The sequence below is a fragment of the Chiloscyllium plagiosum genome, unplaced genomic scaffold (assembly GCF_037043375.1).
Source record: "Chiloscyllium plagiosum isolate Xiang-an unplaced genomic scaffold, Cpla_swu_hap1 HiC_scaffold_19, whole genome shotgun sequence".
Classification (NCBI taxonomy): domain Eukaryota; kingdom Metazoa; phylum Chordata; class Chondrichthyes; order Orectolobiformes; family Hemiscylliidae; genus Chiloscyllium; species Chiloscyllium plagiosum.
In genome coordinates, this window is record NW_028270157.1 from 8,931,528 (window position 1) to 8,959,440 (window position 27,913).

Below are 27,913 nucleotides of genomic sequence, written 5' to 3' on the forward strand. Positions count from 1 at the left end.
GGGGGGACTGAGGTGAGTGAGTGTGAGGGGGGGGCTGAGGTGACTGTGAGGGGGGACTGAGGTGAGTGAGTGTGAGGGGGGACTGAGGTGAGTGAGTGTGAGGGGGGGGCTGAGGTGACTGTGAGGGGGGGCTGAGGTGACTGTGAGGGGGGGGCTGCGTTGAGGTGAGTGTGAGGGGGGGGTTGAGTTGAGGTGACTGTGAGGGGGGGTTGAGTTGAGGTGAGTGTGAGGGGGGGGTTGAGGTGAGGTGAGTGTGAGGGGGGGGTTGAGGTGAGGTGAGTGTGAGGGGGGGTTGAGGTGAGGTGAGTGTGAGGGGGGGGTTGAGGTGAGGTGAGTGTGAGGGGGGGGTTGAGGTGAGGTGAGTGTGAGGGGGGGGTTGAGGTGAGGTGAGTGTGAGGGGGGGTTGAGTTGAGGTGAGTGTGAGGGGGGGCTGAGGTGAGTGAGTGTGAGGGGGGACTGAGGTGAGTGAGTGTGAGGGGGGGCTGAGGTGAGTGAGTGTGAGGGGGGGGGCTGAGGTGAGTGTGAGGGGGGGCTGCGTTGAGGTGAGTGTGAGGGGGGGCTGCGTTGAGGTGAGTGTGAGGGGGGGCTGCGTTGAGGTGAGTGTGAGGGGGGGCTGCGTTGAGGTGAGTGTGAGGGGGGGGTTGAGGTGAGTGTGAGGGGGGGGTTGAGTTGAGGTGAGTGTGAGGGGGGGCTGAGGTGAGTGAGTGTGAGGGGGGGCTGAGGTGAGTGAGTGTGAGGGGGGGCTGAGGTGAGTGAGTGTGAGGGGGGACTGAGGTGAGTGAGTGTGAGGGGGGGCTGAGGTGAGTGAGTGTGAGGGGGGGCTGAGGTGAGTGAGTGTGAGGGGGGGGCTGAGGTGAGTGTGAGGGGGGACTGAGGTGAGTGAGTGTGAGGGGGGGCTGAGGTGAGTGAGTGTGAGGGGGGGCTGAGGTGAGTGACTGTGAGGGGGGGGCCTGAGGTGACTGTGAGGGGGGGGCTGAGGTGACTGTGAGGGGGGGCTGCGTTGAGGTGAGTGTGAGGGGGGGGCTGCGTTGAGGTGAGTGTGAGGGGGGGTTGAGGTGAGTGTGAGGGGGGGTTGAGGTGAGTGTGAGGGGGGGTTGAGGTGAGTGTGAGGGGGGGGGTTGAGTTGAGGTGAGTGTGAGGGGGTGTTGCGTTGAGGTGAGTGTGAGGGGGTGTTGCGTTGAGGTGAGTGTGAGGGGGGGGGTTGAGTTGAGGTGAGTATGAGGGGGGGTTGCGTTGAGGTGAGTGTGAGGGGGGTTGCGTTGAGGTGAGTGTGAGGGGGGGGGTTGAGTTGAGGTGAGTGTGAGGGGGGGTTGCGTTGAGGTGAGTGTGAGGGGGGGGTTGAGGTGAGTGTGAGGGGGGGGTTGAGGTGAGTGTGAGGGGGGGTTGAGGTGAGTGTGAGGGGGGGTTGAGGTGAGTGAGTGTGAGGGGGGGCTGAGGTGAGTGAGTGTGAGGGGGGGGCCTGAGGTGACTGTGAGGGGGGGGCTGAGGTGACTGTGAGGGGGGGTTGAGGTGAGTGTGAGGGGGGGGTTGAGTTGAGGTGAGTGTGAGGGGGGGGTTGAGTTGAGGTGAGTGTGAGGGGGGGGTTGAGTTGAGGTGAGTGTGAGGGGGGGGTTGAGTTGAGGTGAGTGTGAGGGGGGGGTTGAGTTGAGGTGAGTGTGAGGGGGGGTTGAGGTGAGTGTGAGGGGGGGTTGAGGTGAGTGTGAGGGGGGGTTGAGGTGAGTGTGAGGGGGGGTTGAGGTGAGTGTGAGGGGGGGTTGAGGTGAGTGTGAGGGGGGGGGTTGAGTTGAGGTGAGTGTGAGGGGGTGTTGCGTTGAGGTGAGTGTGAGGGGGTGTTGCGTTGAGGTGAGTGTGAGGGGGGGGGTTGAGTTGAGGTGAGTGTGAGGGGGGGGTTGAGTTGAGGTGAGTGTGAGGGGGGGGTTGAGTTGAGGTGAGTGTGAGGGGGGGGTTGAGTTGAGGTGAGTGTGAGGGGGGGTTGAGGTGAGTGTGAGGGGGGGTTGAGGTGAGTGTGAGGGGGGGTTGAGGTGAGTGTGAGGGGGGGTTGAGGTGAGTGTGAGGGGGGGTTGAGGTGAGTGTGAGGGGGGGTTGAGGTGAGTGTGAGGGGGGGGGTTGAGTTGAGGTGAGTGTGAGGGGGTGTTGCGTTGAGGTGAGTGTGAGGGGGTGTTGCGTTGAGGTGAGTGTGAGGGGGGGGGTTGAGTTGAGGTGAGTGTGAGGGGGGGTTGCGTTGAGGTGAGTGTGAGGGGGGTTGCGTTGAGGTGAGTGTGAGGGGGGGGGTTGAGTTGAGGTGAGTGTGAGGGGGGGTTGCGTTGAGGTGAGTGTGAGGGGGGGGTTGAGGTGAGTGTGAGGGGGGGGTTGAGGTGAGTGTGAGGGGGGGTTGAGGTGAGTGTGAGGGGGGGTTGAGGTGAGTGAGTGTGAGGGGGGGCTGAGGTGAGTGAGTGTGAGGGGGGGGCCTGAGGTGACTGTGAGGGGGGGGCTGAGGTGACTGTGAGGGGGGGCTGCGTTGAGGTGAGTGTGAGGGGGGGGTTGAGGTGAGTGTGAGGGGGGGGTTGAGGTGAGTGTGAGGGGGGGGTTGAGGTGAGTGTGAGGGGGGGTTGAGGTGAGTGTGAGGGGGGGTTGAGGTGAGTGTGAGGGGGGGTTGAGGTGAGTGTGAGGGGGGGTTGAGGTGAGTGTGAGGGGGGGGTTGAGTTGAGGTGAGTGTGAGGGGGGGTTGAGGTGAGTGTGAGGGGGGGTTGAGGTGAGTGTGAGGGGGGGTTGAGGTGAGTGTGAGGGGGGGTTGAGGTGAGTGTGAGGGGGGGTTGAGGTGAGTGTGAGGGGGGTTGAGGTGAGTGTGAGGGGGGGTTGAGGTGAGTGTGAGGGGGGGGCTGCGTTGAGGTGAGTGTGAGGGGGAGGTTGAGTTGAGGTGAGTGTGAGGGGGGGGTTGAGGTGAGGTGAGTGTGAGGGGGGGGTTGAGGTGAGGTGAGTGTGAGGGGGGGGTTGAGGTGAGGTGAGTGTGAGGGGGGGGTTGAGTTCAGGTGAGTGTGAGGGGGGGGGTTGAGTTGAGGTGAGTGTGAGGGGGGGTTGAGTTGAGGTGAGTGTGAGGGGGGGCTGAGGTGAGTGTGAGGGGGGACTGAGGTGAGTGAGTGTGAGGGGGGGCTGAGGTGAGTGAGTGTGAGGGGGGGTTGAGGTGAGTGTGAGGGGGGGGCTGCGTTGAGGTGAGTGTGAGGGGGGGGTTGAGTTGAGGTGAGTGTGAGGGGGGGGCTGAGGTGACTGTGAGGGGGGACTGAGGTGAGTGAGTGTGAGGGGGGGCTGAGGTGAGTGTGAGGGGGGACTGAGGTGAGTGAGTGTGAGGGGGGGCTGAGGTGAGTGAGTGTGAGGGGGGGGCTGAGGTGACTGTGAGGGGGGACTGAGGTGAGTGAGTGTGAGGGGGGGCTGAGGTGACTGTGAGGGGGGACTGAGGTGAGTGAGTGTGAGGGGGGGCTGAGGTGAGTGAGTGTGAGGGGGGGGCTGAGGTGACTGTGAGGGGGGGCTGAGGTGACTGTGAGGGGGGGGCTGCGTTGAGGTGAGTGTGAGGGGGGGGTTGAGTTGAGGTGAGTGTGAGGGGGGGGTTGAGTTGAGGTGAGTGTGAGGGGGGGGTTGAGTTGAGGTGAGTGTGAGGGGGGGGTTGAGTTGAGGTGAGTGTGAGGGGGGGGTTGAGTTGAGGTGAGTGTGAGGGGGGGGTTGAGTTGAGGTGAGTGTGAGGGGGGGGTTGAGTTGAGGTGAGTGTGAGGGGGGGGTTGAGTTGAGGTGAGTGTGAGGGGGGGGTTGAGTTGAGGTGAGTGTGAGGGGGGGGTTGAGGTGAGGTGAGTGTGAGGGGGGGGTTGAGTTGAGGTGAGTGTGAGGGGGGGGTTGAGGTGAGGTGAGTGTGAGGGGGGGGTTGAGGTGAGGTGAGTGTGAGGGGGGGGTTGAGGTGAGGTGAGTGTGAGGGGGGGGTTGAGTTGAGGTGAGTGTGAGGGGGGGCTGAGGTGAGTGAGTGTGAGGGGGGGCTGAGGTGAGTGAGTGTGAGGCTGCGTTGACTGTGAGGGGGGGGCTGCATTGAGGTGAGTGTGAGGGGGGGGCTGCGTTGAGGTGAGTGTGAGGGGGGGTTGAGTTGAGGTGAGTGTGAGGGGGGGTTGAGTTGAGGTGAGTGTGAGGGGGGGTTGAGTTGAGGTGAGTGTGAGGGGGGGGTTGAGTTGAGGTGAGTGTGAGGGGGGGGTTGAGTTGAGGTGAGTGTGAGGGGGGGGTTGAGTTGAGGTGAGTGTGAGGGGGGGGTTGAGTTGAGGTGAGTGTGAGGGGGGGCTGAGGTGAGTGAGTGTGAGGGGGGGGCCTGAGGTGACTGTGAGGGGGGGGCTGAGGTGACTGTGAGGGGGGGCTGCGTTGAGGTGAGTGTGAGGGGGGGGTTGAGGTGAGTGTGAGGGGGGGTTGAGGTGAGTGTGAGGGGGGGTTGAGGTGAGTGTGAGGGGGGGTTGAGGTGAGTGTGAGGGGGGGCTGAGGTGAGTGAGTGTGAGGCTGCGTTGACTGTGAGGGGGGGGCTGCATTGAGGTGAGTGTGAGGGGGGGGCTGCGTTGAGGTGAGTGTGAGGGGGGGTTGAGTTGAGGTGAGTGTGAGGGGGGGTTGAGTTGAGGTGAGTGTGAGGGGGGGTTGAGTTGAGGTGAGTGTGAGGGGGGGGTTGAGTTGAGGTGAGTGTGAGGGGGGGGTTGAGGTGAGGTGAGTGTGAGGGGGGGGTTGAGTTGAGGTGAGTGTGAGGGGGGGGTTGAGTTGAGGTGAGTGTGAGGGGGGGGTTGAGTTGAGGTGAGTGTGAGGGGGGGGTTGAGTTGAGGTGAGTGTGAGGGGGGGGTTGAGTTGAGGTGAGTGTGAGGGGGGGCTGAGGTGAGTGAGTGTGAGGGGGGGGCCTGAGGTGACTGTGAGGGGGGGGCTGAGGTGACTGTGAGGGGGGGCTGCGTTGAGGTGAGTGTGAGGGGGGGGTTGAGGTGAGTGTGAGGGGGGGTTGAGGTGAGTGTGAGGGGGGGTTGAGGTGAGTGTGAGGGGGGGTTGAGGTGAGTGTGAGGGGGGGGGTTGAGTTGAGGTGAGTGTGAGGGGGGGTTGAGTTGAGGTGAGTGTGAGGGGGGGCTGAGGTGAGTGTGAGGGGGGACTGAGGTGAGTGAGTGTGAGGGGGGGCTGAGGTGAGTGAGTGTGAGGGGGGGTTGAGGTGAGTGTGAGGGGGGGGCTGCGTTGAGGTGAGTGTGAGGGGGGGGTTGAGTTGAGGTGAGTGTGAGGGGGGGGTTGAGGTGAGGTGAGTGTGAGGGGGGGTTGAGGTGAGGTGAGTGTGAGGGGGGGTTTGAGGTGAGGTGAGTGTGAGGGGGGGGTTGAGTTCAGGTGAGTGTGAGGGGGGGGGTTGAGTTGAGGTGAGTGTGAGGGGGGGTTGAGTTGAGGTGAGTGTGAGGGGGGGCTGAGGTGAGTGTGAGGGGGGACTGAGGTGAGTGAGTGTGAGGGGGGGCTGAGGTGAGTGAGTGTGAGGGGGGGGCTGAGGTGACTGTGAGGGGGGACTGAGGTGAGTGAGTGTGAGGGGGGCTGAGGTGAGTGTGAGGGGGGACTGAGGTGAGTGAGTGTGAGGGGGGGCTGAGGTGAGTGAGTGTGAGGGGGGGGCTGAGGTGACTGTGAGGGGGGACTGAGGTGAGTGAGTGTGAGGGGGGGCTGAGGTGACTGTGAGGGGGGACTGAGGTGAGTGAGTGTGAGGGGGGGCTGAGGTGAGTGAGTGTGAGGGGGGGGCTGAGGTGACTGTGAGGGGGGGCTGAGGTGACTGTGAGGGGGGGGCTGCGTTGAGGTGAGTGTGAGGGGGGGGTTGAGTTGAGGTGAGTGTGAGGGGGGGGTTGAGTTGAGGTGAGTGTGAGGGGGGGGTTGAGTTGAGGTGAGTGTGAGGGGGGGGTTGAGTTGAGGTGAGTGTGAGGGGGGGGTTGAGTTGAGGTGAGTGTGAGGGGGGGGTTGAGTTGAGGTGAGTGTGAGGGGGGGGTTGAGTTGAGGTGAGTGTGAGGGGGGGGTTGAGTTGGGGTGAGTGTGAGGGGGGGGTTGAGGTGAGGTGAGTGTGAGGGGGGGGTTGAGGTGAGGTGAGTGTGAGGGGGGGGTTGAGGTGAGGTGAGTGTGAGGGGGGGGTTGAGGTGAGGTGAGTGTGAGGGGGGGGTTGAGGTGAGGTGAGTGTGAGGGGGGGGTTGAGTTGAGGTGAGTGTGAGGGGGGGCTGAGGTGAGTGAGTGTGAGGGGGGGCTGAGGTGAGTGAGTGTGAGGCTGCGTTGACTGTGAGGGGGGGGCTGCATTGAGGTGAGTGTGAGGGGGGGGCTGCGTTGAGGTGAGTGTGAGGGGGGGTTGAGTTGAGGTGAGTGTGAGGGGGGGTTGAGTTGAGGTGAGTGTGAGGGGGGGTTGAGTTGAGGTGAGTGTGAGGGGGGGGTTGAGTTGAGGTGAGTGTGAGGGGGGGGTTGAGTTGAGGTGAGTGTGAGGGGGGGGTTGAGTTGAGGTGAGTGTGAGGGGGGGGTTGAGTTGAGGTGAGTGTGAGGGGGGGGTTGAGTTGAGGTGAGTGTGAGGGGGGGCTGAGGTGAGTGAGTGTGAGGGGGGGCCTGAGGTGACTGTGAGGGGGGGGCTGAGGTGACTGTGAGGGGGGGCTGCGTTGAGGTGAGTGTGAGGGGGGGGTTGAGGTGAGTGTGAGGGGGGGTTGAGGTGAGTGTGAGGGGGGGTTGAGGTGAGTGTGAGGGGGGGTTGAGGTGAGTGTGAGGGGGGGCTGAGGTGAGTGAGTGTGAGGCTGCGTTGACTGTGAGGGGGGGGCTGCATTGAGGTGAGTGTGAGGGGGGGGCTGCGTTGAGGTGAGTGTGAGGGGGGGTTGAGTTGAGGTGAGTGTGAGGGGGGGTTGAGTTGAGGTGAGTGTGAGGGGGGGTTGAGTTGAGGTGAGTGTGAGGGGGGGGTTGAGTTGAGGTGAGTGTGAGGGGGGGGTTGAGGTGAGGTGAGTGTGAGGGGGGGGTTGAGTTGAGGTGAGTGTGAGGGGGGGGTTGAGTTGAGGTGAGTGTGAGGGGGGGGTTGAGTTGAGGTGAGTGTGAGGGGGGGGTTGAGTTGAGGTGAGTGTGAGGGGGGGCTGAGGTGAGTGAGTGTGAGGGGGGGGCCTGAGGTGACTGTGAGGGGGGGGCTGAGGTGACTGTGAGGGGGGGCTGCGTTGAGGTGAGTGTGAGGGGGGGGTTGAGGTGAGTGTGAGGGGGGGTTGAGGTGAGTGTGAGGGGGGGTTGAGGTGAGTGTGAGGGGGGGTTGAGGTGAGTGTGAGGGGGGGTTGAGGTGAGTGTGAGGGGGGGTTGAGGTGAGTGTGAGGGGGGGTTGAGGTGAGTGTGAGGGGGGGTTGAGGTGAGTGTGAGGGGGGGTTGAGGTGAGTGTGAGGGGGGGTTGAGGTGAGTGTGAGGGGGGGTTGAGGTGAGTGTGAGGGGGGGTTGAGGTGAGTGTGAGGGGGGGTTGAGGTGAGTGTGAGGGGGGGGGTTGAGTTGAGGTGAGTGTGAGGGGGGGTTGAGGTGAGTGTGAGGGGGGGTTGAGGTGAGTGTGAGGGGGGGTTGAGGTGAGTGTGAGGGGGGGTTGAGGTGAGTGTGAGGGGGGGTTGAGGTGAGTGTGAGGGGGGGTTGAGGTGAGTGTGAGGGGGGGTTGAGGTGAGTGTGAGGGGGGGGGTTGAGTTGAGGTGAGTGTGAGGGGGGGTTGAGGTGAGTGTGAGGGGGGGTTGAGGTGAGTGTGAGGGGGGGTTGAGGTGAGTGTGAGGGGGGGTTGAGGTGAGTGTGAGGGGGGGTTGAGGTGAGTGTGAGGGGGGGTTGAGGTGAGTGTGAGGGGGGTTGAGGTGAGTGTGAGGGGGGGTTGAGGTGAGTGTGAGGGGGGGGCTGCGTTGAGGTGAGTGTGAGGGGGGGGTTGAGTTGAGGTGAGTGTGAGGGGGGGGGTTGAGGTGAGGTGAGTGTGAGGGGGGGGTTGAGGTGAGGTGAGTGTGAGGGGGGGGTTGAGGTGAGGTGAGTGTGAGGGGGGGGTTGAGTTCAGGTGAGTGTGAGGGGGGGGGTTGAGTTGAGGTGAGTGTGAGGGGGGGTTGAGTTGAGGTGAGTGTGAGGGGGGGCTGAGGTGAGTGTGAGGGGGGACTGAGGTGAGTGAGTGTGAGGGGGGGCTGAGGTGAGTGAGTGTGAGGGGGGGGCTGAGGTGACTGTGAGGGGGGACTGAGGTGAGTGAGTGTGAGGGGGGGCTGAGGTGACTGTGAGGGGGGACTGAGGTGAGTGAGTGTGAGGGGGGACTGAGGTGAGTGAGTGTGAGGGGGGGCTGAGGTGAGTGAGTGTGAGGGGGGGCTGAGGTGAGTGAGTGTGAGGGGGGGGCTGAGGTGACTGTGAGGGGGGGCTGAGGTGAGTGTGAGGGGGGGGCTGCGTTGAGGTGAGTGTGAGGGGGGGGTTGAGTTGAGGTGAGTGTGAGGGGGGGGTTGAGTTGAGGTGAGTGTGAGGGGGGGCTGAGGTGAGTGAGTGTGAGGGGGGGCTGAGGTGAGTGAGTGTGAGGCTGCGTTGACTGTGAGGGGGGGGCTGCATTGAGGTGAGTGTGAGGGGGGGGCTGCGTTGAGGTGAGTGTGAGGGGGGGGGTTGAGTTGAGGTGAGTGTGAGGGGGGGGTTGAGTTGAGGTGAGTGTGAGGGGGGGGTTGAGTTGAGGTGAGTGTGAGGGGGGGGTTGAGGTGAGTGTGAGGGGGGGGTTGAGTTGAGGTGAGTGTGAGGGGGGGGTTGAGTTGAGGTGAGTGTGAGGGGGGGGTTGAGTTGAGGTGAGTGTGAGGGGGGGGTTGAGTTGAGGTGAGTGTGAGGGGGGGGTTGAGTTGAGGTGAGTGTGAGGGGGGGGTTGAGTTGAGGTGAGTGTGAGGGGGGGGTTGAGTTGAGGTGAGTGTGAGGGGGGGGTTGAGTTGAGGTGAGTGTGAGGGGGGGGTTGAGTTGAGGTGAGTGTGAGGGGGGGGTTGAGTTGAGGTGAGTGTGAGGGGGGGGTTGAGTTGAGGTGAGTGTGAGGGGGGGGTTGAGTTGAGGTGAGTGTGAGGGGGGGGTTGAGTTGAGGTGAGTGTGAGGGGGGGGTTGAGTTGAGGTGAGTGTGAGGGGGGGGTTGAGTTGAGGTGAGTGTGAGGGGGGGGTTGAGTTGAGGTGAGTGTGAGGGGGGGGTTGAGTTGAGGTGAGTGTGAGGGGGGGGTTGAGTTGAGGTGAGTGTGAGGGGGGGGTTGAGTTGAGGTGAGTGTGAGGGGGGGGTTGAGTTGAGGTGAGTGTGAGGGGGGGGTTGAGTTGAGGTGAGTGTGAGGGGGGGGTTGAGTTGAGGTGAGTGTGAGGGGGGGGTTGAGTTGAGGTGAGTGTGAGGGGGGGGTTGAGTTGAGGTGAGTGTGAGGGGGGGGTTGAGTTGAGGTGAGTGTGAGGGGGGGGTTGAGTTGAGGTGAGTGTGAGGGGGGGGTTGAGTTGAGGTGAGTGTGAGGGGGGGGTTGAGTTGAGGTGAGTGTGAGGGGGGGGTTGAGTTGAGGTGAGTGTGAGGGGGGGGTTGAGTTGAGGTGAGTGTGAGGGGGGGGTTGAGTTGAGGTGAGTGTGAGGGGGGGGTTGAGTTGAGGTGAGTGTGAGGGGGGGGTTGAGTTGAGGTGAGTGTGAGGGGGGGGTTGAGTTGAGGTGAGTGTGAGGGGGGGGTTGAGTTGAGGTGAGTGTGAGGGGGGGGTTGAGTTGAGGTGAGTGTGAGGGGGGGGTTGAGTTGAGGTGAGTGTGAGGGGGGGGTTGAGTTGAGGTGAGTGTGAGGGGGGGGTTGAGTTGAGGTGAGTGTGAGGGGGGGGTTGAGTTGAGGTGAGTGTGAGGGGGGGTTGAGTTGAGGTGAGTGTGAGGGGGGGGTTGAGTTGAGGTGAGTGTGAGGGGGGGGTTGAGTTGAGGTGAGTGTGAGGGGGGGGTTGAGTTGAGGTGAGTGTGAGGGGGGGGTTGAGTTGAGGTGAGTGTGAGGGGGGGGTTGAGTTGAGGTGAGTGTGAGGGGGGGGTTGAGTTGAGGTGAGTGTGAGGGGGGGGTTGAGTTGAGGTGAGTGTGAGGGGGGGGTTGAGTTGAGGTGAGTGTGAGGGGGGGGTTGAGTTGAGGTGAGTGTGAGGGGGGGGTTGAGTTGAGGTGAGTGTGAGGGGGGGGTTGAGTTGAGGTGAGTGTGAGGGGGGGGTTGAGTTGAGGTGAGTGTGAGGGGGGGGTTGAGTTGAGGTGAGTGTGAGGGGGGGGTTGAGTTGAGGTGAGTGTGAGGGGGGGGTTGAGTTGAGGTGAGTGTGAGGGGGGGGTTGAGTTGAGGTGAGTGTGAGGGGGGGGTTGAGTTGAGGTGAGTGTGAGGGGGGGGTTGAGTTGAGGTGAGTGTGAGGGGGGGGTTGAGTTGAGGTGAGTGTGAGGGGGGGGTTGAGTTGAGGTGAGTGTGAGGGGGGGGTTGAGTTGAGGTGAGTGTGAGGGGGGGGTTGAGTTGAGGTGAGTGTGAGGGGGGGGTTGAGTTGAGGTGAGTGTGAGGGGGGGGTTGAGTTGAGGTGAGTGTGAGGGGGGGGTTGAGTTGAGGTGAGTGTGAGGGGGGGGCTGAGGTGACTGTGAGGGGGGGCTGAGGTGAGTGTGAGGGGGGGGTTGAGTTGAGGTGAGTGTGAGGGGGGGTTGAGTTGAGGTGAGTGTGAGGGGGGGGTTGAGTTGAGGTGAGTGTGAGGGGGGGGTTGAGTTGAGGTGAGTGTGAGGGGGGGGTTGAGTTGAGGTGAGTGTGAGGGGGGGGTTGAGTTGAGGTGAGTGTGAGGGGGGGGGTTGAGTTGAGGTGAGTGTGAGGGGGGGCTGAGGTGAGTGAGTGTGAGGGGGGGGCTGAGGTGAGTGACTGTGAGGGGGGGGCTGAGGTGACTGTGAGGGGGGGGCTGAGGTGAGTGTGAGGGGGGGGTTGAGTTGAGGTGAGTGTGAGGGGGGGGTTGAGTTGAGGTGAGTGTGAGGGGGGGGTTGAGTTGAGGTGAGTGTGAGGGGGGGGTTGAGTTGAGGTGAGTGTGAGGGGGGGTTGAGGTGAGTGTGAGGGGGGACTGAGGTGAGTGACTGTGAGGGGGGGGCTGAGGTGACTGTGAGGGGGGGGTTGAGTTGAGGTGAGTGTGAGGGGGGGGTTGAGTTGAGGTGAGTGTGAGGGGGGGTTGAGTTGAGGTGAGTGTGAGGGGGGGCTGAGGTGAGTGACTGTGAGGGGGGGCTGAGGTGACTGTGAGGGGGGGGCTGAGGTGACTGTGAGGGGGGGGCTGAGTTGAGGTGAGTGTGGGGGGGGGCTGAGTTGAGGTGAGTGTGAGGGGGGGGTTGCGTTGAGGTGAGTGTGAGGGGGGGGTTGCGTTGAGGTGAGTGTGAGGGGGGGGTTGCGTTGAGGTGAGTGTGAGGGGGGGGTTGCGTTGAGGTGAGTGTGAGGGGGGGGTTGCGTTGAGGTGAGTGTGAGGGGGGGTTGTGTTGAGGTGAGTGTGAGGGAGGGGTTGAGGTGAGTGTGAGGGGGGGGTTGAGGTGAGTGTGAGGGGGGACTGAGGTGAGTGAGTGTGAGGGGGGGCTGAGTTGAGTGAGTGTGAGGGGGGGGCTGAGTTGAGTGTGAGGGGGGGGCTGAGTTGACTGTGAGGGGGGGCTGCGTTGAGGTGAGTGTGAGGGGGGGGCTGCGTTGAGGTGAGTGTGAGGGGGGGGTTGAGTTGAGGTGAGTGTGAGGGGGGGTTGAGGTGAGTGTGAGGGGGGGGTTGAGTTGAGGTGAGTGTGAGGGGGGGGGTTGAGTTGAGGTGAGTGTGAGGGGGGGCTGAGGTGAGTGAGTGTGAGGGGGGGGCTGAGGTGAGTGACTGTGAGGGGGGGGCTGAGGTGACTGTGAGGGGGGGGCTGAGGTGACTGTGAGGGGGGGGCTGCGTTGAGGTGAGTGTGAGGGGGGGGTTGAGTTGAGGTGAGTGTGAGGGGGGGGTTGAGTTGAGGTGAGTGTGAGGGGGGGTTGAGTTGAGGTGAGTGTGAGGGGGGGTTGAGGTGAGTGTGAGGGGGGACTGAGGTGAGTGACTGTGAGGGGGGGGCTGAGGTTACTGTGAGGGGGGGGCTGAGGTGACTGTGAGGGGGGGGTTGAGTTGAGGTGAGTGTGAGGGGGGGGTTGAGTTGAGGTGAGTGTGAGGGGGGGGGTTGAGTTGAGGTGAGTGTGAGGGGGGGCTGAGGTGAGTGACTGTGAGGGGGGGCTGAGGTGACTGTGAGGGGGGGGCTGAGTTGAGGTGAGTGTGGGGGGGGGCTGAGTTGAGGTGAGTGTGAGGGGGGGGTTGCGTTGAGGTGAGTGTGAGGGGGGGGTTGCGTTGAGGTGAGTGTGAGGGGGGGGTTGCGTTGAGGTGAGTGTGAGGGGGGGGTTGCGTTGAGGTGAGTGTGAGGGGGGGGTTGCGTTGAGGTGAGTGTGAGGGGGGGTTGCGTTGAGGTGAGTGTGAGGGGGGGTTGTGTTGAGGTGAGTGTGAGGGGGGGTTGTGTTGAGGTGAGTGTGAGGGAGGGGTTGAGGTGAGTGTGAGGGGGGGGTTGAGGTGAGTGTGAGGGGGGACTGAGGTGAGTGAGTGTGAGGGGGGGCTGAGTTGAGTGAGTGTGAGGGGGGGGCTGAGTTGAGTGTGAGGGGGGGGCTGAGTTGACTGTGAGGGGGGGCTGCGTTGAGGTGAGTGTGAGGGGGGGGTTGAGGTGAGTGTGAGGGGGGGGTTGAGTTGAGGTGAGTGTGAGGGGGGGGTTGAGTTGAGGTGAGTGTGAGGGGGGGGTTGAGTTGAGGTGAGTGTGAGGGGGGGGTTGAGTTGAGGTGAGTGTGAGGGGGGGTTGAGGTGAGTGTGAGGGGGGGGTTGAGTTGAGGTGAGTGTGAGGGGGGGGTTGAGTTGAGGTGAGTGTGAGGGGGGGCTGAGGTGAGTGAGTGTGAGGGGGGGGCTGAGGTGAGTGACTGTGAGGGGGGGGCTGAGGTGACTGTGAGGGGGGGGCTGAGGTGACTGTGAGGGGGGGGCTGCGTTGAGGTGAGTGTGAGGGGGGGGTTGAGTTGAGGTGAGTGTGAGGGGGGGGTTGAGTTGAGGTGAGTGTGAGGGGGGGTTGAGTTGAGGTGAGTGTGAGGGGGGGTTGAGTTGAGGTGAGTGTGAGGGGGGGTTGAGGTGAGTGTGAGGGGGGACTGAGGTGAGTGACTGTGAGGGGGGGGCTGAGGTGACTGTGAGGGGGGGGCTGAGGTGACTGTGAGGGGGGGGCTGAGTTGAGGTGAGTGTGGGGGGGGGGCTGAGTTGAGGTGAGTGTGAGGGGGGGGTTGCGTTGAGGTGAGTGTGAGGGGGGGGTTGCGTTGAGGTGAGTGTGAGGGGGGGGTTGCGTTGAGGTGAGTGTGAGGGGGGGGTTGCGTTGAGGTGAGTGTGAGGGGGGGGTTGCGTTGAGGTGAGTGTGAGGGGGGGGTTGCGTTGAGGTGAGTGTGAGGGGGGGGTTGCGTTGAGGTGAGTGTGAGGGGGGGGTTGCGTTGAGGTGAGTGTGAGGGGGGGGTTGAGTTGAGGTGAGTGTGAGGGGGGGGTTGAGGTGAGTGTGAGGGGGGGGTTGAGGTGAGGTGAGTGTGAGGGGGGGTTGAGTTGAGGTGAGTGTGAGGGGGGGCTGAGGTGAGTGTGAGGGGGGGCTGAGGTGAGTGTGAGGGGGGGCTGAGGTGAGTGTGAGGGGGGGCTGAGGTGAGTGTGAGGGGGGACTGAGGTGAGTGAGTGTGAGGGGGGGCTGAGGTGAGTGAGTGTGAGGGGGGGCTGAGGTGAGTGAGTGTGAGGGGGGGGCTGAGTTGACTGTGAGGGGGGGGCTGAGGTGAGTGTGAGGGGGGGGCTGCGTTGAGGTGAGTGTGAGGGGGGGGCTGCGTTGAGGTGAGTGTGAGGGGGGGGTTGAGTTGAGGTGAGTGTGAGGGGGGGGTTGAGGTGAGTGTGGGGGGGGGTTGAGGTGAGTGTGAGGGGGGGCTGAGGTGAGTGAGTGTGAGGGGGGGCTGAGGTGAGTGAGTGTGAGGGGGGGGCTGAGTTGACTGTGAGGGGGGGGCTGAGGTGAGTGTGAGGGGGGGGCTGCGTTGAGGTGAGTGTGAGGGGGGGGCTGCGTTGAGGTGAGTGTGAGGGGGGGGTTGAGTTGAGGTGAGTGTGAGGGGGGGGTTGAGGTGAGTGTGGGGGGGGGTTGAGGTGAGTGTGAGGGGGGACTGAGGTGAGTGAGTGTGAGGGGGGGCTGAGTTGAGTGAGTGTGAGGGGGGGGCTGAGTTGACTGTGAGGGGGGGCTGCGTTGAGGTGAGTGTGAGGGGGGGGCTGCGTTGAGGTGAGTGTGAGGGGGGGGTTGAGTTGAGGTGAGTGTGAGGGGGGGGTTGAGTTGAGGTGAGTGTGAGGGGGGGGTTGAGTTGAGGTGAGTGTGAGGGGGGGGTTGAGGTGAGGTGAGTGTGAGGGGGGGTTGAGTTGAGGTGAGTGTGAGGGGGGGCTGAGGTGAGTGTGAGGGGGGGCTGAGTTGAGGTGAGTGTGAGGGGGGGCTGAGGTGAGTGTGAGGGGGGGCTGAGGTGAGTGTGAGGGGGGGCTGAGGTGAGTGTGAGGGGGGGCTGAGGTGAGTGTGAGGGGGGGCTGAGGTGAGTGTGAGGGGGGGCTGAGGTGAGTGTGAGGGGGGGCTGAGGTGAGTGAGTGTGAGGGGGGGCTGAGGTGAGTGAGTGTGAGGGGGGGCTGAGGTGAGTGAGTGTGAGGGGGGGGCTGAGTTGACTGTGAGGGGGGGGCTGAGGTGAGTGTGAGGGGGGGGCTGAGGTGAGTGTGAGGGGGGGGCTGCGTTGAGGTGAGTGTGAGGGGGGGGCTGCGTTGAGGTGAGTGTGAGGGGGGGGTTGAGTTGAGGTGAGTGTGAGGGGGGGGTTGAGGTGAGGTGAGTGTGAGGGGGGTTGAGTTGAGGTGAGTGTGAGGGGGGGCTGAGGTGAGTGTGAGGGGGGACTGAGGTGAGTGAGTGTGGGGGGGGCTGATGTGAGTGAGTGTGAGGGGGGGGCTGAGGTGACTGTGAGGGGGGGGCTGAGGTGACTGTGAGGGGGGGGCTGCGTTGAGGTGAGTGTGAGGGGGGGTTGAGTTGAGGTGAGTGTGAGGGGGGGCTGAGGTGAGTGAGTGTGAGGGGGGACTGAGGTGAGTGAGTGTGAGGGGGGGCTGAGGTGAGTGAGTGTGAGGGGGGGCTGAGGTGAGTGTGAGGGGGGGCTGAGGTGAGTGTGAGGGGGGACTGAGGTGAGTGAGTGTGAGGGGGGGCTGAGGTGAGTGAGTGTGAGGGGGGGCTGAGGTGAGTGACTGTGAGGGGGGGGCCTGAGGTGACTGTGAGGGGGGGGCTGAGGTGACTGTGAGGGGGGGGCTGAGGTGACTGTGAGGGGGGGCTGCGTTGAGGTGAGTGTGAGGGGGGGCTGCGTTGAGGTGAGTGTGAGGGGGGGTTGAGGTGAGTGTGAGGGGGGGTTGAGGTGAGTGTGAGGGGGGGTTGAGGTGAGTGTGAGGGGGGGTTGAGGTGAGTGTGAGGGGGGGTTGAGGTGAGTGTGAGGGGGGGTTGAGTTGAGGTGAGTGTGGGGGGGGGGTTGAGTTGAGGTGAGTGTGAGGGGGGGTTGAGGTGAGTGTGAGGGGGGGTTGAGGTGAGTGTGAGGGGGGGTTGAGGTGAGTGTGAGGGGGGGTTGAGGTGAGTGTGAGGGGGGGTTGAGGTGAGTGTGAGGGGGGGTTGAGGTGAGTGTGAGGGGGGGTTGAGGTGAGTGTGAGGGGGGGTTGAGGTGAGTGTGAGGGGGGGTGTTGAGTTGAGGTGAGTGTGAGGGGGGGGGTTGAGTTGAGGTGAGTGAGAGGGGGGGTTGCGTTGAGGTGAGTGAGAGGGGGGGTTGCGTTGAGGTGAGTGTGAGGGGGGGGTTGAGGTGAGTGTGAGGGGGGGCTGAGGTGAGTGAGTGTGAGGGGGGGGCCTGAGGTGACTGTGAGGGGGGGGCTGAGGTGACTGTGAGGGGGGGCTGCGTTGAGGTGAGTGTGAGGGGGGGGTTGAGGTGAGTGTGAGGGGGGGTTGAGGTGAGTGTGAGGGGGGGTTGAGGTGAGTGTGAGGGGGGGTTGAGGTGAGTGTGAGGGGGGGTTGAGGTGAGTGTGAGGGGGGGTTGAGGTGAGTGTGAGGGGGGGTTGAGGTGAGTGTGAGGGGGGGGGTTGAGTTGAGGTGAGTGAGAGGGGGGGTTGAGGTGAGTGTGAGGGGGGGGTTGAGGTGAGTGTGAGGGGGGGTTGAGGTGAGTGAGTGTGAGGGGGGGTTGAGGTGAGTGAGTGTGAGGGGGGGTTGAGGTGAGTGAGTGTGAGGGGGGGCTGAGGTGAGTGAGTGTGAGGGGGGGGCCTGAGGTGACTGTGAGGGGGGGGCTGAGGTGACTGTGAGGGGGGGCTGCGTTGAGGTGAGTGTGAGGGGGGGGTTGAGGTGAGTGTGAGGGGGGGTTGAGGTGAGTGTGAGGGGGGGTTGAGGTGAGTGTGAGGGGGGGTTGAGGTGAGTGTGAGGGGGGGTTGAGGTGAGTGTGAGGGGGGGGGTTGAGTTGAGGTGAGTGTGAGGGGGGGTTGAGGTGAGTGTGAGGGGGGGTTGAGGTGAGTGTGAGGGGGGGTTGAGGTGAGTGTGGGGGGGGGTTGAGGTGAGTGTGAGGGGGGGTTGAGGTGAGTGTGAGGGGGGGTTGAGGTGAGTGTGAGGGGGGGGTTGAGGTGAGTGTGAGGGGGGACTGAGGTGAGTGAGTGTGAGGGGGGGCTGAGTTGAGTGAGTGTGAGGGGGGGGCTGAGTTGACTGTGAGGGGGGGCTGCGTTGAGGTGAGTGTGAGGGGGGGGCTGCGTTGAGGTGAGTGTGAGGGGGGGGTTGAGTTGAGGTGAGTGTGAGGGGGGGGTTGAGTTGAGGTGAGTGTGAGGGGGGGGTTGAGTTGAGGTGAGTGTGAGGGGGGGGTTGAGGTGAGGTGAGTGTGAGGGGGGGTTGAGTTGAGGTGAGTGTGAGGGGGGGCTGAGGTGAGTGTGAGGGGGGGCTGAGGTGAGTGTGAGGGGGGGCTGAGGTGAGTGTGAGGGGGGGCTGAGGTGAGTGTGAGGGGGGGCTGAGGTGAGTGAGTGTGAGGGGGGGCTGAGGTGAGTGAGTGTGAGGGGGGGCTGAGGTGAGTGAGTGTGAGGGGGGGCTGAGGTGAGTGAGTGTGAGGGGGGGGCTGAGTTGACTGTGAGGGGGGGGCTGAGTTGACTGTGAGGGGGGGGCTGAGGTGAGTGTGAGGGGGGGGCTGCGTTGAGGTGAGTGTGAGGGGGGGGCTGCGTTGAGGTGAGTGTGAGGGGGGGGTTGAGGTGAGGTGAGTGTGAGGGGGGGGTTGAGGTGAGGTGAGTGTGAGGGGGGTTGAGTTGAGGTGAGTGTGAGGGGGGGCTGAGGTGAGTGTGAGGGGGGACTGAGGTGAGTGAGTGTGGGGGGGGCTGATGTGAGTGAGTGTGAGGGGGGGGCTGAGGTGACTGTGAGGGGGGGGCTGAGGTGACTGTGAGGGGGGGCTGCGTTGAGGTGAGTGTGAGGGGGGGTTGAGTTGAGGTGAGTGTGAGGGGGGGCTGAGGTGAGTGAGTGTGAGGGGGGACTGAGGTGAGTGAGTGTGAGGGGGGGCTGAGGTGAGTGAGTGTGAGGGGGGGGCTGAGGTGAGTGTGAGGGGGGACTGAGGTGAGTGAGTGTGAGGGGGGGCTGAGGTGAGTGACTGTGAGGGGGGGGCCTGAGGTGACTGTGAGGGGGGGGCTGAGGTGACTGTGAGGGGGGGGCTGAGGTGACTGTGAGGGGGGGCTGCGTTGAGGTGAGTGTGAGGGGGGGCTGCGTTGAGGTGAGTGTGAGGGGGGGTTGAGGTGAGTGTGAGGGGGGGTTGAGGTGAGTGTGAGGGGGGGTTGAGGTGAGTGTGAGGGGGGGTTGAGTTGAGGTGAGTGTGGGGGGGGGGTTGAGTTGAGGTGAGTGTGAGGGGGGGTTGAGGTGAGTGTGAGGGGGGGTTGAGGTGAGTGTGAGGGGGGGTTGAGGTGAGTGTGAGGGGGGGTTGAGGTGAGTGTGAGGGGGGGTTGAGGTGAGTGTGAGGGGGGGTTGAGGTGAGTGTGAGGGGGGGTTGAGGTGAGTGTGAGGGGGGGTTGAGGTGAGTGTGAGGGGGGGTTGCGTTGAGGTGAGTGTGAGGGGGTGTTGCGTTGAGGTGAGTGTGAGGGGGGGTGTTGAGTTGAGGTGAGTGTGAGGGGGGGGTTGAGTTGAGGTGAGTGAGAGGGGGGGTTGCGTTGAGGTGAGTGAGAGGGGGGGTTGCGTTGAGGTGAGTGTGAGGGGGGGGTTGAGGTGAGTGTGAGGGGGGGCTGAGGTGAGTGAGTGTGAGGGGGGGGCCTGAGGTGACTGTGAGGGGGGGGCTGAGGTGACTGTGAGGGGGGGCTGCGTTGAGGTGAGTGTGAGGGGGGGGTTGAGGTGAGTGTGAGGGGGGGTTGAGGTGAGTGTGAGGGGGGGTTGAGGTGAGTGTGAGGGGGGGTTGAGGTGAGTGTGAGGGGGGGTTGAGGTGAGTGTGAGGGGGGATTGAGGTGAGTGTGAGGGGGGGGGTTGAGTTGAGGTGAGTGAGAGGGGGGGTTGAGGTGAGTGTGAGGGGGGGGTTGAGGTGAGTGTGAGGGGGGGTTGAGGTGAGTGAGTGTGAGGGGGGGTTGAGGTGAGTGAGTGTGAGGGGGGGTTGAGGTGAGTGAGTGTGAGGGGGGGTTGAGGTGAGTGAGTGTGAGGGGGGGCTGAGGTGAGTGAGTGTGAGGGGGGGGCCTGAGGTGACTGTGAGGGGGGGGCTGAGGTGACTGTGAGGGGGGGCTGCGTTGAGGTGAGTGTGAGGGGGGGGTTGAGGTGAGTGTGAGGGGGGGTTGAGGTGAGTGTGAGGGGGGGTTGAGGTGAGTGTGAGGGGGGGTTGAGGTGAGTGTGAGGGGGGATTGAGGTGAGTGTGAGGGGGGGGGTTGAGTTGAGGTGAGTGTGAGGGGGGGTTGAGGTGAGTGTGAGGGGGGGTTGAGGTGAGTGTGAGGGGGGGTTGAGGTGAGTGTGGGGGGGGGTTGAGGTGAGTGTGAGGGGGGGTTGAGGTGAGTGTGAGGGGGGGTTGAGGTGAGTGTGAGGGGGGGTTGAGGTGAGTGTGAGGGGGGGGTTGAGGTGAGTGTGAGGGGGGGGTTGAGGTGAGTGTGAGGGGGGGGTTGAGGTGAGTGTGAGGGGGGGTTGAGGTGAGTGTGAGGGGGGGGTTGAGGTGAGTGTGAGGGGGGGGTTGAGGTGAGTGTGAGGGGGGGGTTGAGGTGAGTGTGAGGGGGGGGGTTGGGTTGAGGTGAGTGTGAGGGGGGGGTTGAGGTGAGTGTGAGGGGGGGGTTGAGTTGAGGTGAGTGTGAGGGGGTGTTGCGTTGAGGTGAGTGTGAGGGGGGGGGTTGCGTTGAGGTGAGTGTGAGGGGGGGGGTTGCGTTGAGGTGAGTGTGAGGGGGGGGTTGAGTTGAGGTGAGTGTGAGGGGGGGTTGCGTTGAGGTGAGTGTGAGGGGGGGTTGCGTTGAGGTGAGTGTGAGGGGGGGTTGTGTTGAGGTGAGTGTGAGGGGGGGTTGCGTTGAGGTGAGTGTGAGGGGGGGTTGAGGTGAGTGTGAGGGGGGGTTGAGGTGAGTGTGAGGGGGGGGTTGAGTTGAGGTGAGTGTGAGGGGGGGGGTTGAGTTGAGGTGAGTGTGAGGGGGGGGTTGAGTTGAGGTGAGTGTGAGGGGGGGCTGAGGTGAGTGAGTGTGAGGGGGGGGCTGAGGTGACTGTGAGGGGGGGGCTGCGTTGAGGTGAGTGTGAGGGGGGGGTTGAGTTGAGGTGAGTGTGAGGGGGGGGTTGAGTTGAGGTGAGTGTGAGGGGGGGGTTGAGTTGAGGTGAGTGTGAGGGGGGGGTTGAGTTGAGGTGAGTGTGAGGGGGGGTTGAGTTGAGGTGAGTGTGAGGGGGGGTTGAGGTGAGTGTGAGGGGGGACTGAGGTGAGTGACTGTGAGGGGGGGGCTGAGGTTACTGTGAGGGGGGGGCTGAGGTGACTGTGAGGGGGGGGCTGAGTTGAGGTGAGTGTGGGGGGGGGGCTGAGTTGAGGTGAGTGTGAGGGGGGTTTTGAGTTGAGGTGAGTGTGAGGGGGGGGTTGCATTGAGGTGAGTGTGAGGGGGGGTTGCGTTGAGGTGAGTGTGAGGGGGGGGGTTGAGTTGACGTGAGTGTGAGGGGGGGTTGCGTTGAGGTGAGTGTGAGGGGGGGTTGCGTTGAGGTGAGTGTGAGGGGGGGTTGCGTTGAGGTGAGTGTGAGGGGGGGTTGCGTTGAGGTGAGTGTGAGGGTGGGTTGAGGTGAGTGTGAGGGGGGGGTTGAGTTGAGGTGAGTGTGAGGGGGGGGGTTGAGTTGAGGTGAGTGTGAGGGGGGGGGTTGAGTTGAGGTGAGTGTGAGGGGGGGCTGAGGTGAGTGAGTGTGAGGGGGGGCTGAGGTGACTGAGTGTGAGGGGGGGGCTGAGGTGAGTGTGAGGGGGGGGCTGAGGTGAGTGTGAGGGGGGGGCTGAGGTGACTGTGAGGGGGGGGCTGAGGTGACTGTGAGGGGGGGGCTGAGTTGAGGTGAGTGTGAGGGGGGGGTTGAGTTGAGGTGAGTGTGAGGGGGGGGTTGAGTTGAGGTGAGTGTGAGGGGGGGTTGAGTTGAGGTGAGTGTGAGGGGGGGTTGAGTTGAGGTGAGTGTGAGGGGGGGTTGAGTTGAGGTGAGTGTGAGGGGGGGTTGAGGTGAGTGTGAGGGGGGACTGAGGTGAGTGACTGTGAGGGGGGGGCTGAGGTTACTGTGAGGGGGGGGCTGAGGTTACTGTGAGGGGGGGGCTGAGTTGAGGTGAGTGTGGGGGGGGGGCTGAGTTGAGGTGAGTGTGGGGGGGGGGCTGAGTTGAGGTGAGTGTGGGGGGGGTGCTGAGTTGAGGTGAGTGTGAGGGGGGGGTTGAGTTGAGGTGAGTGTGAGGGGGGGGTTGCGTTGAGGTGAGTGTGAGGGGGGGGTTGCATTGATGTGAGTGTGAGGGGGGGTTGTGTTGAGGTGAGTGTGAGGGGGGGGTTGAGGTGAGTGTGAGGGGGGGTTGAGGTGAGGTGAGTGTGAGGGGGGGGTTGAGGTGAGGTGAGTGTGAGGGGGGGCTGAGGTGAGTGAGTGTGAGGGGGGACTGAGGTGAGTGAGTGTGAGGGGGGGCTGAGGTGAGTGAGTGTGAGGGGGGGGCTGAGTTGACTGTGAGGGGGGGGCTGAGTTGACTGTGAGGGGGGGGCTGCGTTGAGGTGAGTGTGAGGGGGGGGTTGAGTTGAGGTGAGTGTGAGGGGGGGGTTGAGGTGAGGTGAGTGTGAGGGGGGTTGAGTTGAGGTGAGTGTGAGGGGGGGCTGAGGTGAGTGTGAGGGGGGACTGAGGTGAGTGAGTGTGGGGGGGGGCTGAGGTGAGTGAGTGTGAGGGGGGGGCTGAGGTGACTGTGAGGGGGGGGCTGAGGTGACTGTGAGGGGGGGGCTGCGTTGAGGTGAGTGTGAGGGGGGGGTTGAGTTGAGGTGAGTGTGAGGGGGGGTTGAGTTGAGGTGAGTGTGAGGGGGGGTTGAGTTGAGGTGAGTGTGAGGGGGGGTTGAGGTGAGTGTGAGGGGGGACTGAGGTGAGTGACTGTGAGGGGGGGACTGAGGTGAGTGACTGTGAGGGGGGGGCTGAGGTTACTGTGAGGGGGGGGCTGAGGTGACTGTGAGGGGGGGGCTGAGTTGAGGTGAGTGTGGGGGGGGGGCTGAGTTGAGGTGAGTGTGAGGGGGGGGTTGCGTTGAGGTGAGTGTGAGGGGGGGGTTGCGTTGAGGTGAGTGTGAGGGGGGGGTTGCGTTGAGGTGAGTGTGAGGGGGGGGTTGCGTTGAGGTGAGTGTGAGGGGGGGGTTGCGTTGAGGTGAGTGTGAGGGGGGGGTTGCGTTGAGGTGAGTGTGAGGGGGGGTTGTGTTGAGGTGAGTGTGAGGGGGGGGTTGAGGTGAGTGTGAGGGGGGGTTGAGGTGAGGTGAGTGTGAGGGGGGGGTTGAGGTGAGGTGAGTGTGAGGGGGGGTTGAGTTGAGGTGAGTGTGAGGGGGGGCTGAGGTGAGTGTGAGGGGGGACTGAGGTGAGTGAGTGTGAGGGGGGGCTGAGGTGAGTGAGTGTGAGGGGGGGGCTGAGTTGACTGTGAGGGGGGGCTGAGGTGACTGTGAGGGGGGGCTGCGTTGTGGTGAGTGTGAGGGGGGGGTTGAGTTGAGGTGAGTGTGAGGGGGGGTTGAGGTGAGTGTGAGGGGGGGTTGAGGTGAGTGTGAGGGGGGGCTGAGGTGAGTGTGAGGGGGGACTGAGGTGAGTGAGTGTGAGGGGGGGCTGAGGTGAGTGAGTGTGAGGGGGGGGCTGAGTTGACTGTGAGGGGGGGGCTGAGGTGAGTGTGAGGGGGGGGCTGCGTTGAGGTGAGTGTGAGGGGGGGTTGAGTTGAGGTGAGTGTGAGGGGGGGGTTGAGGTGAGGTGAGTGTGAGGGGGGGGTTGAGGTGAGGTGAGTGTGAGGGGGGGGTTGAGGTGAGGTGAGTGTGTGGGGGGTTGAGTTGAGGTGAGTGTGAGGGGGGGCTGAGGTGAGTGTGAGGGGGGACTGAGGTGAGTGAGTGTGAGGGGGGGCTGAGGTGAGTGAGTGTGAGGGGGGGGCTGAGTTGACTGTGAGGGGGGGCTGAGGTGACTGTGAGGGGGGGCTGCGTTGTGGTGAGTGTGAGGGGGGGGTTGAGTTGAGGTGAGTGTGAGGGGGGGTTGAGGTGAGTGTGAGGGGGGGTTGAGGTGAGTGAGTGTGAGGGGGGGCTGAGGTGAGTGAGTGTGAGGGGGGGGCTGAGTTGACTGTGAGGGGGGGGCTGAGGTGAGTGTGAGGGGGGGGCTGCGTTGAGGTGAGTGTGAGGGGGGGTTGAGTTGAGGTGAGTGTGAGGGGGGGGTTGAGTTGAGGTGAGTGTGAGGGGGGGGTTGAGGTGAGGTGAGTGTGAGGGGGGGGTTGAGGTGAGGTGAGTGTGTGGGGGGTTGAGTTGAGGTGAGTGTGAGGGGGGGCTGAGGTGAGTGTGAGGGGGGACTGAGGTGAGTGAGTGTGGGGGGGGGCTGAGGTGAGTGTGGGGGGGGGCTGAGGTGAGTGTGAGGGGGGGTTGAGGTGAGTGTGAGGGGGGGTTGAGGTGAGTGTGAGGGGGGGTTGAGGTGAGTGTGAGGGGGGTTGAGGTGAGTGTGAGGGGGGGTTGAGGTGAGTGTGAGGGGGGGTTGAGGTGAGTGTGAGGGGGGGTTGAGGTGAGTGTGAGGGGGGGGCTGAGTTGACTGTGAGGGGGGGCTGAGGTGACTGTGAGGGGGGGCTGCGTTGTGGTGAGTGTGAGGGGGGGGTTGAGTTGAGGTGAGTGTGAGGGGGGGTTGAGGTGAGTGTGAGGGGGGGTTGAGGTGAGTGTGAGGGGGGGCTGAGGTGAGTGTGAGGGGGGACTGAGGTGAGTGAGTGTGAGGGGGGGCTGAGGTGAGTGTGAGGGGGGACTGAGGTGAGTGAGTGTGAGGGGGGACTGAGGTGAGTGAGTGTGAGGGGGGGCTGAGGTGAGTGAGTGTGAGGGGGGGGCTGAGTTGACTGTGAGGGGGGGGCTGAGGTGAGTGTGAGGGGGGGGCTGCGTTGAGGTGAGTGTGAGGGGGGGGGTTGAGTTGAGGTGAGTGTGAGGGGGGGTTGAGGTGAGTGTGAGGGGGGGGTTGAGTTGAGGTGAGTGTGAGGGGGGGGTTGAGGTGAGGTGAGTGTGAGGGGGGGTTGAGGTGAGGTGAGTGTGAGGGGGGGTTGAGGTGAGGTGAGTGTGAGGGGGGGGTTGAGGTGAGGTGAGTGTGAGGGGGGGGTTGAGGTGAGGTGAGTGTGAGGGGGGGTTGAGGTGAGGTGAGTGTGAGGGGGGGGTTGAGGTGAGGTGAGTGTGAGGGGGGGTTGAGGTGAGGTGAGTGTGAGGGGGGGCTGAGGTGAGTGTGAGGGGGGGCTGAGGTGAGTGTGAGGGGGGGCTGAGGTGAGTGTGAGGGGGGGCTGAGGTGAGTGTGAGGGGGGACTGAGGTGAGTGAGTGTGAGGGGGGGCTGAGGTGAGTGACTGTGAGGGGGGGGCCTGAGGTGAGTGTGAGGGGGTGTTGCGTTGAGGTGAGTGTGAGGGGGTGTTGCGTTGAGGTGAGTGTGAGGGGGGGGTTGAGTTGAGGTGAGTGTGAGGGGGGGGGTTGAGTTGAGGTGAGTGTGAGGGGGGGTTGAGGTGAGTGTGAGGGGGGGGTTGAGTTGAGGTGAGTGTGAGGGGGGGGTTGAGGTGAGGTGAGTGTGAGGGGGGGTTGAGGTGAGGTGAGTGTGAGGGGGGGTTGAGGTGAGGTGAGTGTGAGGGGGGGGTTGAGGTGAGGTGAGTGTGAGGGGGGGGTTGAGGTGAGGTGAGTGTGAGGGGGGGGTTGAGGTGAGGTGAGTGTGAGGGGGGGGTTGAGGTGAGGTGAGTGTGAGGGGGGGGTTGAGGTGAGGTGAGTGTGAGGGGGGGGTTGAGGTGAGGTGAGTGTGAGGGGGGGGTTGAGGTGAGGTGAGTGTGAGGGGGGGTTGAGGTGAGGTGAGTGTGAGGGGGGGCTGAGGTGAGTGTGAGGGGGGGCTGAGGTGAGTGTGAGGGGGGGCTGAGGTGAGTGTGAGGGGGGGCTGAGGTGAGTGTGAGGGGGGACTGAGGTGAGTGAGTGTGAGGGGGGGCTGAGGTGAGTGACTGTGAGGGGGGGGCCTGAGGTGACTGTGAGGGGGGGGCTGAGGTGACTGTGAGGGGGGGCTGCGTTGAGGTGAGTGTGAGGGGGGGGTTGAGTTGAGGTGAGTGTGAGGGGGGGTTGAGGTGAGTGTGAGGGGGGGTTGAGGTGAGTGTGAGGGGGGGTTGAGGTGAGTGTGAGGGGGGGTTGAGGTGAGTGTGAGGGGGGGTTGAGGTGAGTGTGAGGGGGGGTTGAGGTGAGTGTGAGGGGGGGTTGAGGTGAGTGTGAGGGGGGGTTGAGTTGAGGTGAGTGTGAGGGGGGTTGAGGTGAGTGTGAGGGGGGGTTGAGGTGAGTGTGAGGGGGGGGTTGAGTTGAGGTGAGTGTGAGGGGGGGGTTGAGGTGAGGTGAGTGTGAGGGGGGGGTTGAGGTGAGGTGAGTGTGAGGGGGGGGTTGAGGTGAGGTGAGTGTGAGGGGGGGTTGAGGTGAGGTGAGTGTGAGGGGGGGGGTGAGGTGAGTGTGAGGGGGGGGTTGAGGTGAGGTGAGTGTGAGGGGGGGGTTGAGGTGAGGTGAGTGTGAGGGGGGGGTTGAGGTGAGGTGAGTGTGAGGGGGGGTTGAGGTGAGGTGAGTGTGAGGGGGGGCTGAGGTGAGTGTGAGGGGGGGCTGAGGTGAGTGTGAGGGGGGGCTGAGGTGAGTGTGAGGGGGGGCTGAGGTGAGTGTGAGGGGGGACTGAGGTGAGGGAGTGTGAGGGGGGGCTGAGGTGAGTGACTGTGAGGGGGGGGCCTGAGGTGACTGTGAGGGGGGGGCTGAGGTGACTGTGAGGGGGGGCTGCGTTGAGGTGAGTGTGAGGGGGGGGTTGAGTTGAGGTGAGTGTGAGGGGGGGATGAGGTGAGTGTGAGGGGGGGGTTGAGGTGAGTGTGAGGGGGGGTTGAGTTGAGGTGAGTTTGAGGGGGGGGTTGAGGTGAGGTGAGTGTGAGGGGGGGGTTGAGGTGAGGTGAGTGTGAGGGGGGGCTGAGGTGAGTGTGAGGGGGGGCTGAGGTGAGTGTGAGGGGGGGCTGAGGTGAGTGTGAGGGGGGGCTGAGGTGAGTGTGAGGGGGGACTGAGGTGAGGGAGTGTGAGGGGGGGCTGAGGTGAGTGACTGTGAGGGGGGGGCCTGAGGTGACTGTGAGGGGGGGGCTGAGGTGACTGTGAGGGGGGGCTGCGTTGAGGTGAGTGTGAGGGGGGGGTTGAGTTGAGGTGAGTGTGAGGGGGGGTTGAGGTGAGTGTGAGGGGGGGGTTGAGGTGAGTGTGAGGGGGGGTTGAGTTGAGGTGAGTGTGAGGGGGGGTTGAGTTGAGGTGAGTGTGAGGGGGGGGTTGAGTTGAGGTGAGTGTGAGGGGGGGGTTGAGTTGAGGTGAGTGTGAGGGGGGGTTGAGGTGAGTGTGAGGGGGGGTTGAGGTGAGTGTGAGGGGGGGTTGAGGTGAGTGTGAGGGGGGGTTGAGGTGAGTGTGAGGGGGGGTTGAGGTGAGTGTGAGGGGGGGTTGAGGTGAGTGTGAGGGGGGGTTGAGGTGAGTGTGAGGGGGGGTTGAGGTGAGTGTGAGGGGGGGTTGAGGTGAGTGTGAGGGGGGGTTGAGGTGAGTGTGAGGGGGGGTTGAGGTGAGTGTGAGGGGGGGTTGAGGTGAGTGTGAGGGGGGGTTGAGGTGAGTGTGAGGGGGGGTTGAGGTGAGTGTGAGGGGGGGTTGAGGTGAGTGTGAGGGGGGGTTGAGGTGAGTGTGAGGGGGGGGTTGAGGTGAGTGTGAGGGGGGGGTTGAGGTGAGTGTGGGGGGGGGTTGAGGTGAGTGTGGGGGGGGGTTGAGGTGAGTGTGGGGGGGGGTTGAGGTGAGTGTGAGGGGGGGTTGAGGTGAGTGTGAGGGGGGGTTGAGGTGAGTGTGAGGGGGGGTTGAGGTGAGTGTGAGGGGGGGTTGAGGTGAGTGTGAGGGGGGGTTGAGGTGAGTGTGAGGGGGGGTTGAGGTGAGTGTGAGGGGGGGTTGAGGTGAGTGTGAGGGGGGGTTGAGGTGAGTGTGAGGGGGGGTTGAGGTGAGTGTGAGGGGGGGTTGAGGTGAGTGTGAGGGGGGGTTGAGGTGAGTGTGAGGGGGGGTTGAGGTGAGTGTGAGGGGGGGTTGAGGTGAGTGTGAGGGGGGGTTGAGGTGAGTGTGAGGGGGGGTTGAGGTGAGTGTGAGGGGGGGTTGAGGTGAGTGTGAGGGGGGGTTGAGGTGAGTGTGAGGGGGGGTTGAGGTGAGTGTGAGGGGGGGTTGAGGTGAGTGTGAGGGGGGGTTGAGGTGAGTGTGAGGGGGGGTTGAGGTGAGTGTGAGGGGGGGTTGAGGTGAGTGTGAGGGGGGGTTGAGGTGAGTGTGAGGGGGGGTTGAGGTGAGTGTGAGGGGGGGTTGAGGTGAGTGTGAGGGGGGGTTGAGGTGAGTGTGAGGGGGGGTTGAGGTGAGTGTGAGGGGGGGTTGAGGTGAGTGTGAGGGGGGGTTGAGGTGAGTGTGAGGGGGGGTTGAGGTGAGTGTGAGGGGGGGTTGAGGTGAGTGTGAGGGGGGGTTGAGGTGAGTGTGAGGGGGGGTTGAGGTGAGTGTGAGGGGGGGTTGAGGTGAGTGTGAGGGGGGGTTGAGGTGAGTGTGAGGGGGGGTTGAGGTGAGTGTGAGGGGGGGTTGAGGTGAGTGTGAGGGGGGGTTGAGGTGAGTGTGAGGGGGGGTTGAGGTGAGTGTGAGGGGGGGTTGAGGTGAGTGTGAGGGGGGGTTGAGGTGAGTGTGAGGGGGGGTTGAGGTGAGTGTGAGGGGGGGTTGAGGTGAGTGTGAGGGGGGGTTGAGGTGAGTGTGAGGGGGGGTTGAGGTGAGTGTGAGGGGGGGTTGAGGTGAGTGTGAGGGGGGGTTGAGGTGAGTGTGAGGGGGGGTTGAGGTGAGTGTGAGGGGGGGTTGAGGTGAGTGTGAGGGGGGGTTGAGGTGAGTGTGAGGGGGGGTTGAGGTGAGTGTGAGGGGGGGTTGAGGTGAGTGTGAGGGGGGGTTGAGGTGAGTGTGAGGGGGGGTTGAGGTGAGTGTGAGGGGGGGTTGAGGTGAGTGTGAGGGGGGGTTGAGGTGAGTGTGAGGGGGGGTTGAGGTGAGTGTGAGGGGGGGTTGAGGTGAGTGTGAGGGGGGGTTGAGGTGAGTGTGAGGGGGGGTTGAGGTGAGTGTGAGGGGGGGTTGAGGTGAGTGTGAGGGGGGGTTGAGGTGAGTGTGAGGGGGGGTTGAGGTGAGTGTGAGGGGGGGTTGAGGTGAGTGTGAGGGGGGGTTGAGGTGAGTGTGAGGGGGGGTTGAGGTGAGTGTGAGGGGGGGTTGAGGTGAGTG

The 27,913-nt window shown here is 63.8% G+C and overlaps 1 protein-coding gene across 4 annotated transcripts in view; it reads left to right on the forward strand.

The window, feature by feature from the left end:
• The window catches only part of atp23 (ATP23 metallopeptidase and ATP synthase assembly factor homolog), a 161,093-nt gene that overhangs the window by 839 nt on the left and 132,341 nt on the right, over nt 1–27,913 (forward strand). The window lies entirely within an intron of this gene.